Source organism: Passer domesticus, chromosome 3 (genome assembly GCF_036417665.1).
Source record: "Passer domesticus isolate bPasDom1 chromosome 3, bPasDom1.hap1, whole genome shotgun sequence".
In the NCBI taxonomy this organism is placed as follows: domain Eukaryota; kingdom Metazoa; phylum Chordata; class Aves; order Passeriformes; family Passeridae; genus Passer; species Passer domesticus.
The window spans coordinates 41,308,018-41,321,763 of NC_087476.1; the positions used below are offsets into that span (position 1 = coordinate 41,308,018).

A 13,746-nucleotide genomic window follows, 5' to 3' on the forward strand; every position below is an offset into this window, starting at 1 on the left:
TGACTTCCCTGAAAATGGAAGTGCAGCACGAGACAGCAGTGTGAAAGCTGCAGTGCTATACCATGTAAAAAAAAATAGATTTTTTTTTAAAAAGAAGGGAGGACATATTGCAGTACTGTGCATGATGTCCATCCAAGTGTATCCTTGCTGGAACCTGTGTCCTGGTGAAACAGTCTGACTGGCTTGTGAGCAGGCACACAGCCAGTCTAACAGATGGAGGTCAGTGAAGTCAGCCAAGAGACCATGCACTCACTGCTCACAGAGTGTGCTAGCTAACGGCAGGATTCCCAGACAGGAACATCCAAATGTCTCCTGGTAATCCCATATTCGTGCACTGGGACAAGACAAAGATCAAGAAAATGGCTTTAGCAAGAGAAGCAGAAACAGGTTGAGGAGTGATTACACCAGCAGTAGCTGTGGTGTGTGGAATTATATTTTAAAAAGTGAGTTGTCTTCTAAAACCACTGTGAGAACTAGGCAGGCAGGGGAAGGACTAGCTCTCTTCAGAGGAGATGCCTCCAAGGTCATGGTATGTCTGTAGCATATTAAAGAAAAGAGCCTGATTTCCTGACTGTCTTGTGCCTAGGATACAAGACGAGTAAAAGAAGACCAATCTTTTAGCACTCCCACTCTTAATAAGCTGATCTTTGTTTAATGCTGTTGGTAATGAGGACAGACTTGTGTTTGTAACAATGATTTTAAACACACGTGATAACCAAACATTGGTAAAAACCAGCTGAACTATCATGCAAGGAGCTGAAAATGAGGATCAAAATAAACTGCCACCATAAAGGGAGAATAAAAATGCAATCTATATAAAGGTCAGCTAGTTACTTGCCAGACTCTCTTGGTGCATCCTGCAGTTGCAGGATCTTGTCATTTGCAGAGCAATGTAATAAAGGCGTGAAGAGCAGTGTTATTTTGCATTTGGGATGCTACACAAATACAATAAAAATAGTCAGCATTTCTTCTTTGACTGGCTTTTGAAGTGCTTAGAATTGAGGCATGCACAGTCTCCCTGATGCAAAAAAGCTTTCAGTGAAGCAGGGTCTGGCCATTGCATTTTTAGAAATTCTTGTATTCTCGTGAATTGCAAGAGTCAAAATAAAAGAGCAGATTGAGTTGTGTTTGACAGACAGCACAGTCAGGACTATGAAGCTTCAGAGTCACTGTAGCTTCCCCTGCATCATGTACTGGAGAATGGGCAGAAAAGTGACTAAATAGTACCAGTGCTTCACCAGGCAGATGGTCAGGCAAAGGCCAAAGCCCTCTGTCCCTCACTCCCCTGCCTCTTCCAGTTCCGAGATGCAAGTTGAACTGGCACAGGGGTTGCTATAATTTGCTGCTGGTATAGACCAGCAACAAATTACTCCCCTGAGGAACAAGCAGGAATAGGAAAGAGCATCTCTGAGGCATAAGACCTCCAGCATGATTCCTTACGCACCACCCATCTCTCAGGGCTATGCCCAGAGGCCCAAACTACCCTGTAGAGGATACTTCTGAAACCACCAGAGAGAACAGAACCTTTCTCCCACCTCCCGAATTTCCCTCTCCCTTTCTGAAGTGTAATCAGTGTAGATAGATGTCAACTTGATTACACTTGAGAAAAACTATATTGGTACGTGTCTTGGACCTCAGTGTAGGAGAGACACACTCACTTGGAACTGGCTTGGAACAATACCTTTAGCTAAGGAAACTTGCTTCTACTTGCTTCTCTCTTTTTGCATTTTTACATTTTCCAGAATTTTGAAGGGAAAAGGCCGCTTCCCAAAAATGCTTTCTGTGCAATAACTGGTAAAGCAAGACATTACTACACTAATGTCTACCCTACTAATCATGACCCTGGTGTGACTACCAGGGTCATGACTAAATCCCAGAGGTAATATATTCAAACAGGCAGCCAAAATAAAACCCTGCTGGTGAGCCCTTTACTATGAACTTGTATTTGCATCACAAATTGTATAGCTTTAACTGTCTGGAAGAAACTTTCATTTGTATTTGAACATAGCCATCCTTAGGGATAGACCAGAGCTTTTTCCTTATGTTAAAAGAGATTTATAGGATACACCACCAAGGTCAGGGATTCCTATATCTCAGACTCATTGATGCATTTATGATCATTGTTTCCTTATTAGGATAGGATCCACAGTAATTTCCCACTGAAAAAAAGACACCTGGCAGTGGGGTTCATCTGAGCAAATGTAGATGCTTGCAGTGCAGGTCTCCAAATCCCAGTTAAGCATTCTCTTCTGTTAAGGGTCAGTGGAGCTTTTCTAGGAGTGATTTATTTTGGTTTTTTTAGATATTTGTAATATATCAGACTTTTGTATAAAATAAGACTTTTTCTTAATGTGTTGTTGATTGCACAGACTTCAGGGTGAGCGGCTGAGATGTTTGCTTTACAGTTATACAGCCATCCTACTCAGGGAGATTAAAGATTGCAGAAGGATTTAGGTGTTTACATCTGAAATGTAGATACTCAGAATGCTTTTTTAGTTGCCACTTCTCCTTGGAGATACCAAGAGTTCCCGAGGACCAAATCTCTAGATTTGCTGAAGGCAAGCATGCCTGTCTGTGAGGCACCTTGACTCCCAGTGACATTCACTGCCCTAGGCTTCCCCTGTTCAAAGGAAGAAAAAAAGCAAAAAAACATCAGTCAGGACAGAGTGTAGCTCTGAAGTATTACACAGTATATGCAAAGACAGAGAAAATATTGTCTGAAAATCCAGAGACAGAGGTTTTTTTAAATTTTATTTTAAAATAAGTTATATTTTCTGGTTTGACTGGAAATTCCTCAAAAGTAGAATTTTGGGGTGATATTTTGGTTATGGCTCATTTTTGTTGAAGTGCATGCTTTCCCCATGTAAGGGAAAAAGAATAACTCTTTTATATATATAGGGACACTGAATATATTGTATTTTAGCTACAATGGCATTTGATACATGCCCACACATATCTGTGTATGTACATATACATATAAAACCTGAAAGTATTTCCAAATGCTAAGCACATTATAAATGATAAGAAGAGATGGACAGTATTGCATTGACTCCAGTAAATCCTTGATAAAAAGAGAAGCCTGGGAAGGCAGGTTTAACAGGTCTTACCACTGTTGCTGGTAATTTGTGGAAGGTAGCAAGTGTGGAAAACATGTCACAATATGATGACCATGTGGCTATTCCTGTTTCCAGGCTCCATGACCATTTTTAAAGACCTATAAATTCCTAATGCCTTTACTGGTTTATTGTTAAAAATGGTATTGAGTAGATAGTAGGACTCAGACTCTAAGCAGGAATTTCATGCCTAATTCCTGATAGAACCTATTATGTCTCTTTCTCACACAGCAGAGCTATCTTAGCTGTTAGATTTCTTATTTATACTCCAGCAACAACACAGTTTTTTGTCTCCATCAGCCTACTGGAGAGAACTAGAGAGTTCTTACTGATGGCTGCATTCTTACTTTGGTCCAGAGAGGTTTAGTGGGAAAATGACCATAAATCTCCTTCTTTTACCCAGTGGCCTATTTTTCCTTTGGGGTTTCCAAAGTATCCTGAATTTACGTGGAATTAGTCAGAACTTTTTTGTTTTTTTCCAATAAATCAAACTCTGATCAAGACACACTGCTGCTGTGGGTGACAGCTGGTCTCCTCTGATCAGGGTAAACAAAAGAGTGAAATGACCACTTGGTGCATGGAAATGTTTTCAGGGAAAAGATGTTCTCAAAGCTGCTTTTTGTACAGTATAAAATTTTAGACTCTATTTTCCCATGATTTTTACAAGGACAAGCAGTGACAAGACAAGGGAGAATGACTTCAAACTAAAAGACAGTAGGTTTAGGTATTAGGAGGAAGTTCTTTGCTGTAAGGATGGTGAGGCACTGGAACAGGTTGCCCAGAGAAGTTATGGATGCTCCTCCACATGTAGAGGTGTTCAAGGCCAGGCTGGATGGAGCTCTGAGCAACCTGGTTTAGTGAAATGTATCCCTGCTTGTGGCAGGGAGCTTGGAATTACATGATCTTGGATGTTCCTTCCAACCAATTGTATGATTCTACGATTCTATTATTTTCCCATTGCATTGTGGCTTTGATAGATTTTTTTTTTTCTAAAGCAAGTAGAAAGAAATGCTGCTGGCTTTTGATAAGAGTGTACAAAACAGAGGGTCTGAATTCTGCCACTCTCAGTTATCACAAACAGCACCCACCCTGCAAATAATTCTATATCTTTTTTGTAAAAGTACTTTTTTATTACATTTAAAACTAATTTTTAATTAGAGTGAAATGCAAATTGAAGAAGATAAACATCACTTTCCTTGAGGTTAAATACAGTAAGATTCTCCTCCTGCAACCTTTTCTCTATCTCCATTTTTATTTTTCATTTCACATAATTTCTGCTCTTGAAGTCACCCTCTTGTGCATGAGAAGTTCACTTGTAGGTTGTGTATAGTGTATAGAAGTGGCTCCTCAGAAATGTCAAGGTGGAACAGCAGTACTGGTTTCCTAGAATAGGGAACAGTCTGAAAAATAGCAAAGAATTGGCTGAGGGAAAGGTGAAGGAGGAGGACATGTATGACAGGGTATGGAGGGTCTTCAAGGCTAATGAGAGAGGACTGGAAGCTTTGCTAAGAATGGCAATAGAGGGATGTTGTTGTGCTGTAGCTGAACAGGATTTTCTCTTTATCACAGGAAGCACTTATCTACAAGGGCTGGCACAAGCACCTTTCTAAATCACATCCCTCTGGACTGCAGTACAAGCCTCCAGCCCTGCGAGGCAGACTTGGTCCTGATACCATCATTTTAAGGAGTTTGTGATAATCTCCTGTCTAAAAGGGTCTTCTCTTACACAGAGAGAAAGATGAAGCTGAACATCTTTTCCTTCTCCAGCTCACAGGAAAAAAGATGAATCAGAAACAGAATCAAACCCACTTCCAGTTCCACAACCAGTTCCAGAACTGGTTGTTTGCCTATGTGATAGTCCTTTCTTCTTTTTGTCCCTGTGAATCTGCTTTGCCAGAGCAAGTGTATCTTTATTGAGACAGTTCATGGACAGCACTTGTGAGGGTTGGAGCTTCCTGACCTATATGGCATGGAATGAGATCTTACTTATTCCTGTCTGGGGGAAACAGGAGTGCTTCTGAGACCAGAGGGGAGGGTGTTGTTGACCACTTAACAACAGAAAATAAGCAAGAGGAGAACCTATGGAAAAAGACAATTAATGGTATCCTAAAGCGGATTGTAACAAGAAGGGGACAAGAATTAAACTCCTTTACATGGATGGCCAAAGGGTCATGCAGTAGTTTGGGAACCAGAGAAGTCAGACACATTTGATGCCTGACCACAGCCTGAAAGTGGGAAGAATGTCATGGGACAAGAAGGATGAGGGGGAAAAGTTCAAGTGTTTGCTGCCAGCTGAGTCCCATCTCACCTGCTGGAACCTGGCAGACATCAGGCAGCCAAGGAGCTCTCAAAAATAAGTCCTTTTAGTTTTTCTTATGAAATATTTTCACTTTAAAGGCGTGATAAAGTGTGAGAGATTGTTTGTGAAACCAGCTGCAAAATTTTTACTTTTTCTTGGTTTCTCTCTACGAATGACATTTGTTACAGTTCTTGTTGAACGCACAGCTAGGCTAGAAGCAAGGAGTAACTTATTTATATATTTATTTAAAATTCCAAATTAAAGATTAAATTCTCATGAGCAGGCAGAAAAAAATTTTCATGATTTCTATAAAAAAATCCAAACTTGTGGAAATCTGATTATCAAGAAGTTTTGTATATAAAATTAGTAAAGTAGCTGCAGCAAAAGAGTAAACAAAAGTCACTTTAATAGTTTCAGTTGCAGACATTTAAATTATATAACATTATCTATGTGTGAAAAGCTGTATTTGTACATGCTGGCACTACTGAAACCTTTATCTGTTAAAATCCAAGTGCTGCTGCTGTGCATAAAGTACTCTGTAGGTACACCCATGTGTTGCCAAAGTAGCACGAACGTGTGCACTGATGCTGATCCAGAGGAAGCCTAGGGGTTCCTCCTTTCCCTCTTGTACACTGATTATTTCTGCCAGGTCAGGGAAATCTCTGCGAGCACGCGGGGGCCGTGGCTTGGTGACAGGATGCACATGCAAACAGATAGCTTCCATGATGCTCAGAAGGCTTTTTTTCCTGAAGGTGCTGTGCAGCAGCATCGTTGAGTTGTAGGAGAAGACAAGCATGGGGCGGACGGGAAGGACCCAGCCCCGTTGCTCTAGGGCTGGGCTTGCTTGGTGCACAGTGCCCCTCTAAAATGAGGCCCACAAACACTCCTTCTCAAGCCCTGTATGTAAGGATGTCAAAAATAAACCCTGTAAATATGCCAGAAAGAATGATACTTTCATGTTTTTATGGGAAAAATGGGTAAGGGAATTGTCAGGACTCTTGTGAGCAAAAATGATAATGTATGACATTAAATATTGACTTAAAATATCTGTTTTGCCACCCCTTTCTGTTATTTCAGTATGCAGTTGCTTGAAGGTAAAGTATGATTTTTCTGTCCCCTCTGTAATAATATATAATACATCAAACAGAATTTTCTAAGTCTTGTAAAAATCAATCCACTTTCCCTATTCAAATGCAGATTAAATATATCAGATATTGTAGCAATTATATTTCTGATATTTTCATTGTTGATTGTCCATGTCAGGGAAGCTTTTTGGGAATGTTTTTAAGGCTGAAAACCTGATTGGAAAACTGTGAGATATGAGGTTTTTATTTTGAGTGTTTAGTAGCATGCTAAGGAATGAACTTGCATGGTCAAATCTTTAAATTACTAAAGAAGTGATGATGTAGTAGGGATAGTATTTACTGGTAGGATCAGCAAGATGCTGTATGTGTTAATAATTGACAGGAAATGATATCTTCTGTCTTGCACTGCAAATTGCACAGTTAAGTCAACAGTGAATGAGTTTTCATGGTAGACATCCCATATAATGTGTTCAGCTGGGAAATGTGTGTCACAGTCCTGCCAGATATGAGCAGAACTTAGCGTATGGTAGGTGCAGTTCCTTACCTGATATTTTGTTTACTGAACTGGGTGGTCATAGGAAGCGACTAGGACTTATTCAAAATAACACATTTGACATGCACATGCTCATTATTCTGTTTAAAACCCAACACTGAATGCATTCCTGTGCATGATGCTATCTTCTCATTCAAATGCTTTCTGCTACTCAGTTGATTTTAAAGTAGTAGTTATTTTTACATAGAGCTGCTTCTGTTGAGGAAAATGCTCTTCCTTGGCTGTGATGATGTGTGCCAAGCAACCTTTAGGTTTTACCTGAAATAAGATATTAGGACTTTGAGCTGTGTGTATGTTGTCTGTGAGCCCATGCATGCACATGCAGACATGGGTGCTGGCATTGTGAAACAATGCAAACACCACAGGCGCAGGCACAGACATAGAAAGAAAATTATTCTTCTCCTGCTTATTTTCTTGGCACTTGCAGCTTGGTTAGATGTGAGATAGATGAAACATTTGCATCTTCTATCTGCATAATGAGTTCTATACAAAATGATTGCAGCTAATGCAAAAGACAGGGTGGCATGTTTTCAGTTTTAATGGGGACACTCAGAAAACTTCCAATCTTTCTTGACATTTCTTATAGCAAAATAAATGTGGTCTAGGTTGGAGTGTCTATTATGAAAATAAGAGAAGAGCAAGTCAATTATATTTCAATGACTGAATAGCCAGGGGTCCTCATTAAAATGATCAGAAAGGCTGCAGTGTTGCTTTCTTGTATGTAGCCCCTGATTAAGTTGTATAAGAATGACATGGCCTTTTTGGGAGAAAAGCAGAGTGCGCCGTGGTCTCTGGCCAGCCAGCCAGAAACGGTTGACACTTACAAAAGTGAGATGCGCGCTCCATCAAGAAAGGGAAGTTACTACTTATGGGGTCATGGACTCCTGATGTATTTAAAAATAGTTGTGGCTGTTTTATTGGGCACAGTCAGAGAAAGCTTTGAATTTGCACTAGGCTGTATGAAAATGCCTGCGGTATGGTGGTGATATGGTATGTTTTCCTTTCCGCTGGCTTCGATGAAGTATACATAGCTTAACAGAATAGTACTATTATTGCAACCTCTCTGTATTTGAACCTTTAAGCAATATTTTAGTTATCAGTTCATTACTGTTCATTTCTTAGAATTTAAATTCTTCTTATTTGCCAATTATTTTTTTGGTATAAAATGTTAGGAGAAAAAGGCTCGGTAATTTTTTTCCCGGGAGAGACTGTATCCTGAAATGGTAAAAAAAAATATTTGTTTAAACTTCCTGAGGGTTTGCAGTCTAAGGAAATGCAGTATTGCCTAAGATCTGCTAATCTCAGATCAAGTGGCTGTAGAATTTGAAAAATGTATATTTTCCCTTTCATGTTACTTAACAGACCTTATATATTTATTTTTAAATAATGCTTCTGCAATTATATTTTATACAATTTCACCTCTTTTAATAAAGTGATTGCTATAAAGAGATATATACTTCTAGTAAGGATTTCTATAAATATATATGCCTTATGGGGTTTTTTTATTTATTTAGAGAGTGTTGTAGAATGCTAACATTTTACATTTAAAGGTGATACAAAGCAAAACAAATCTCATGTGTTAATTAAGCTATTGTGGCTTAAGTTTCTTCCCCCTACAAACTGCATCATGGACAGTTTCTAAAGATGAATTGATTAATAAAAGGCAACATTTAATACTGATCTTATATCTATTAGTACAGTGAAGTTTGAACCAATATTCATCTTCTGCCGAGGTGGAAATACACCTCAGCATTTTCCATTTTTACTATCTGATTCAAGTAAATACAAATGCAACAAATAAAACCAAATAAAATCTCTGCTATTTCTAACTGCAAGTACTAGCCCATCTAAGCTTGTATTCTCAGTCAAATCACATCATACCATGCTCCATCATTAATAATGATATTTCATTATAAATGAAGACAAATAGGGTTTTATATAAGTCTGCTCACATTTTGATGAAATAATTTTTAGTCTCTAGAAATCCAATAGCAGGACACATGGTAAGCTAAATACATTAACATATCAGGTACTTAAAACTAATTGGATTTACTAAAATTAGCTAATAATGCAGCTAAATAATGATGCTCTTCATTTACAATTCAGGAGCTCAGTAATGGACAAGGGAAGCTGCAAGTGCTTACAGTCAACAATAAAAGAATTGGTAATTTTGCCAATTATTATGTAGCACAAGATGGCTATTTAAAAAGTTTTCATTTTTTATTTACATACATGGCATCTAAAGAGGCGAAAAAGTGTCTCTGCCTTATTTACTTACAAATGCATGAGTGACTTTGATTCATTTCCATATAATTTCTGTGATATTTTCAGTCTTTAAATTGTTTTAAATAGAATTCACTCAGCCATTATTTTTTGTTTAGTGAATGAAGAATTTCGTTGTATTAAAAAGAAATCTGCTCATTTTTCTTTTTACCAGTTAGCAATATGTAATAAAACTATAAAATTTATATGTCCTATTTATTTTTTTTTTGCAGCAGGAATAAAATTCATAAATAGCAACCAATTGATAAGTCTATTTTTGTGTAAAGAGAGATACAATTATTGATGTAGCACCCTGAGTATCAACACAACATTGTGGTACTTAATACTTGAATTTGGTTTGAAACACCTAGATGTCTTTTCTCCCAGTGCTTTAATGGCTGCTTTAATATATCTTTCCAGCAAATGTAGTACTAAAATTCTGTAGTGACCCAAGAAGACAAGTGGATTTATTTTTTTGAATAAAACTATGAAAAATTTTGAGCAGTGGAGAGTAAAGCTCGAGATCTCTTAGGGTGCTCTGGTTTTGTTCTTAGCATACGTGAACAAATTAAAAATATTCTTCAGAGTGATTGGGGAGGTATTTTTAAGAACTTTGCCATCCTTCTCTAATTTACTTCCCTAAATTTATGATTTGTGTGCCAAATTTTTTTTTCAAAGAAGAGAAGCACTACAGGTCTTGGAAACTAATTAGTGCTGTAGTCACTGCTTTCTGAAAGTGAACCAACAGCAGCAGACCACAGATGTGAGGTATCCGGGCTGTTCATTTGACTGATAAGTTCTTCCAGAGTGCTTATAGTCATCTAAAAAATCATGTTGGATTTGATGTTTCTGAAGGGAAACATATTCCATAAGGAGGATATGGTTGTACTCTGTATGTAAAATTTTCAGGAGTAATTTGCTTCTTTCAGAAGCAGAATTTCCTACATGACCTACTCAGGTCTCTACAGATGTGCTTGAAAGAAAAAGACATTTGCAGGAAACATTTTGTGTCATTATCTGTGTCTTTATTGAAACCTTAGTTTTTCTAGCAAGAAATGTAATTCAGTGCTTGCATCATAGGAAGTGTGGTCTGTGTGTTTTACAGGTTTAAGCAAGATCAAGAGACTGAAGTTGAGAACAAGTTACTGTGTGTGAATTCAAATGCAAAATATCCTCATTATAATAATTCCCAGGAAATTCACCCCCACTGCTGTAGAATCAGAACTCACAAACACAGCCTAATGTCAGCAATGAACTCTACTTTAACCAGCCTTTCAACCTGTGTATCGTCAGAGTAATTGGTCTTTTAGTTGATTTGACTAACTGACAGCCAAGCCACTAATAATTACCTGTGGCAGCATTTATATATTTTTTCTTTTACATTATAGCACAACATCAATGAATATATTTTAAATATTCACAGTAGTTGAATGTTTAGATTATAATTTAAATAATTATTTATGGAAATATAATTGCATGTCTGTGCTTACAATGGAGAGATTCTGTAATTTGATTAAAGAGAGAACAACAACATATCTGCCCATCTAATTTTGTGGTTAAACTATTCATGACTTATAATAAGATATTAATTTTGTCAATTTGTTAGGGTATCATTTCAACTTTTTGACAAGCTTTCATCTTTATTTAGCTGAATTCAGGCTCAAGACAGCTCTTACTTAATAACTTATGCTTTATGAAGCTCTTGAAGAGCATGATACTCACAACCATCCACAATTCTCTTACATTGTGCTGTTGAGGCTCTTTAACATAGCATATATCTGTGTGAATGATATGCATAAATATAAAGCATCTGCATGTTTGTATGGTCTCAGCAAAGTAGAAATGTGCTGCAAAGACTTCCAAGACTCACATATGCTGGAGAATTTATTTCTGAGGTAAGCTAGAGACAAGGACCCACTAAAACCTAAATTAATAATGTTGTTTGTTCCTGTGCAAAATACTGGTTTAGGTATTGTGCTTTGTTCTTTACTAAGAAGACATATTTGCTTACAGACATTATTATGGAATACATTTGAGTGATGAATGAATAGAAAAAAATTGACTGGGTAAAAACAAGCAATGTTTTAAAATTTAAACTATTTTAAATTATCAAATATTATGTTTCAGTTATGGAACTAGAGATAGTTAATTTAAAAAATAATATTTTAATTTCTGAAATATTTTTAGAATGTCTATTTATCGCTCAGGCTACCTATAATTTTTCTTCTACTGGAAAAAGAGCATATATTTTTCCTATACACCATTGTGTTGCTTTTCTATTCTAAATGTCCCATTTTTAGAACTAGTGAAATGTAGTGACATTGGATCATTACCTCTTTTCCATATCTGAATAAAATGTCAAAGTATTTATTTCTTAAGACTGGTTGACAAGTGGTAAAAATGTTGATAATTCCACGGTGTAACTATACAAATTGTCAATATTTTAAATATTTTTGTGTTTAAAAATATTCTCTGAAGTTTCTTTTCAGCAGTATTTTGTTACTTCTGAGAGTATGTTGTTGTATTTTAATTACAAATATTGATTAGTTGATAATATTAAAAAGTGAAATGTTGTTGAAAAGTTGAATCAGATATTTAGCATAAATGAGGAATATTTGTTGCCTTATATTTTAGTGTTATGTGGAAATATTTTTAAAAAATATTTGACTGAAAAAATCATAGGTATTTTATTTTTAAGATATTTAAATATCTAAGATGAAGACTGTTAAAACTGTTCCAGTTACTGAAAACAGCAACTGAAAATATATTTAATATGCACAAGTGTCCATACATTGCTTCAGTGTTTAGTTTGATGTATAATCATTATTTTTTATCTACTAATATTTATTTATTCAAAGTCAGAGAAATACTGCTATTGAATAAATGTTCAGGCATAAAAGCTTTGTTTTCTTATTAATGCATTTCAGAAGTAGCATTATTGCACTGCCCTTATGGTAAATATTTCCAAAACTTTCTTGAACTGTAAAAATTTAAATAAAGACAACTACTTTAAATAAAGACAACTATATGATAGCTTTAAAATAGGAGAAGTTGTATGTGTTTTATTTGGTTAATCTACTTGTTTGGCCCAGCCTGTCATTACAAAGTTTCTGAGGGCAAGTTATAGTTACCTTCTAGCATGTATGAATACAGGAGGTCTGTGATTTTTCCATTAATTTCAGAGTATTATTCCAAAAATATTAATACATTAGGTATATTTTACAGATTTCTATAGAAGAGAAAGTTATTTAATCTTTCAGTGCTTTCAAAGAACAATTATAAACTTAATTAACTTAAATCAGAGTGAAATGTCAAAGTTGTTGTTCAGTTACCTAGATAGGAAATGAAATAAAAGCATTATCTTTTCAGTATATTCACATTCCAGTGATAGATAATTTTAACTAGATGTATAAAGAGAGTACATCCAGACACATCACAACTATAATATCATATACTGTTTTTGTATATTGTCTCATTGTCCCTAAAACATGCATTACCAACTCTAAAAGTATAAATTACACCTTAGATACTCAGAAGGTCAAAAATTAGAATTAGTCACAAAATATGTAGGTGTTTTCAAATAATTACTGCAAATGTGATTTTTAACTAAAAAACAACAAAAATGTCTTACTGCCAATGGTACTTGAGTTTTTATTATCCAGTCACAAGAAAATCCCCAGATAGCTGTTGGCTGAAGAGAGACGATTATAGTAAAATAAAAGTCAAGTGTATGATGTAAAAAAAAGAGAATCTTTAAAATAAAATTCAGATAACTCACCTGAGTTTGTTGAAAGTAAGCATATGTTTGCAGGTCTGTTGTTGACATTACTGAATAATTTTAATAGTTTTCAATTAAAATCAGGAATAGGGCTTGCAGAAGCAGCATGTTCAAAGCCATTTGCAAAGGTTATTTAGTGCTTTGTACACTGAATGGTGGGTGGAAAAGGTCTAAGAAATGCTTAGTGAGATATCAGATAGGTGAATTTGTCTTTCAGTTATTACTGTCCGGCTTTTTACATGTAAGTAGTTACTTACCTTTAACACAGAGAACTGCTGTTTTCCTAGGAGACCTGCTAGCAAGAGCAAAATATGGATTATGATACTTAATGTGTAGGTCAATTACTTCAGGTTTCAACCCCCAAAACATTTATCAGTTTATTTCTTAATTTCAGTTTCTGTGATTCTGCATGGGTCAATCTGCCAGCCACATACACCTTTCAATTTATGTCATCCTTCAGCTGCTTACCTAAACACCTGGTACCCATGCAAAATCAAAACAACGTTCCAGTTTCCACATTTGTCACATACCAGAGGATTCACAGCAAGTACTTAGTGTGCAAATAATATTCTTCTCTACTTTCTCAGTACAGGGGGCTTTATAAATTCAGGGTCTATGTATGGATACTAAAATCTTCACCCCTGCCATGGTTCTAT

At 36.2% G+C, this 13,746-nt stretch overlaps 1 long non-coding RNA gene across 2 annotated transcripts; it reads right to left on the reverse strand.

The window, feature by feature from the left end:
- Positions 1-2,267: 2,267 nt before the first annotated feature.
- LOC135298036 (uncharacterized) lies at positions 2,268-3,158 on the reverse strand. Of its 2 annotated transcripts, none has more exons than XR_010360000.1 (2): positions 3,108-3,158; positions 2,268-2,620 (listed from the first exon to the last, which is right to left on the reverse strand). It is a non-coding gene; the product is annotated as an uncharacterized LOC135298036 (long non-coding RNA). The 2 variants fall into 2 exon arrangements; XR_010359999.1 differs by lacking the exon at positions 3,108-3,158 and adding an exon at positions 3,037-3,082.
- Between the last annotated feature and the right edge of the window lie 10,588 nt (positions 3,159-13,746).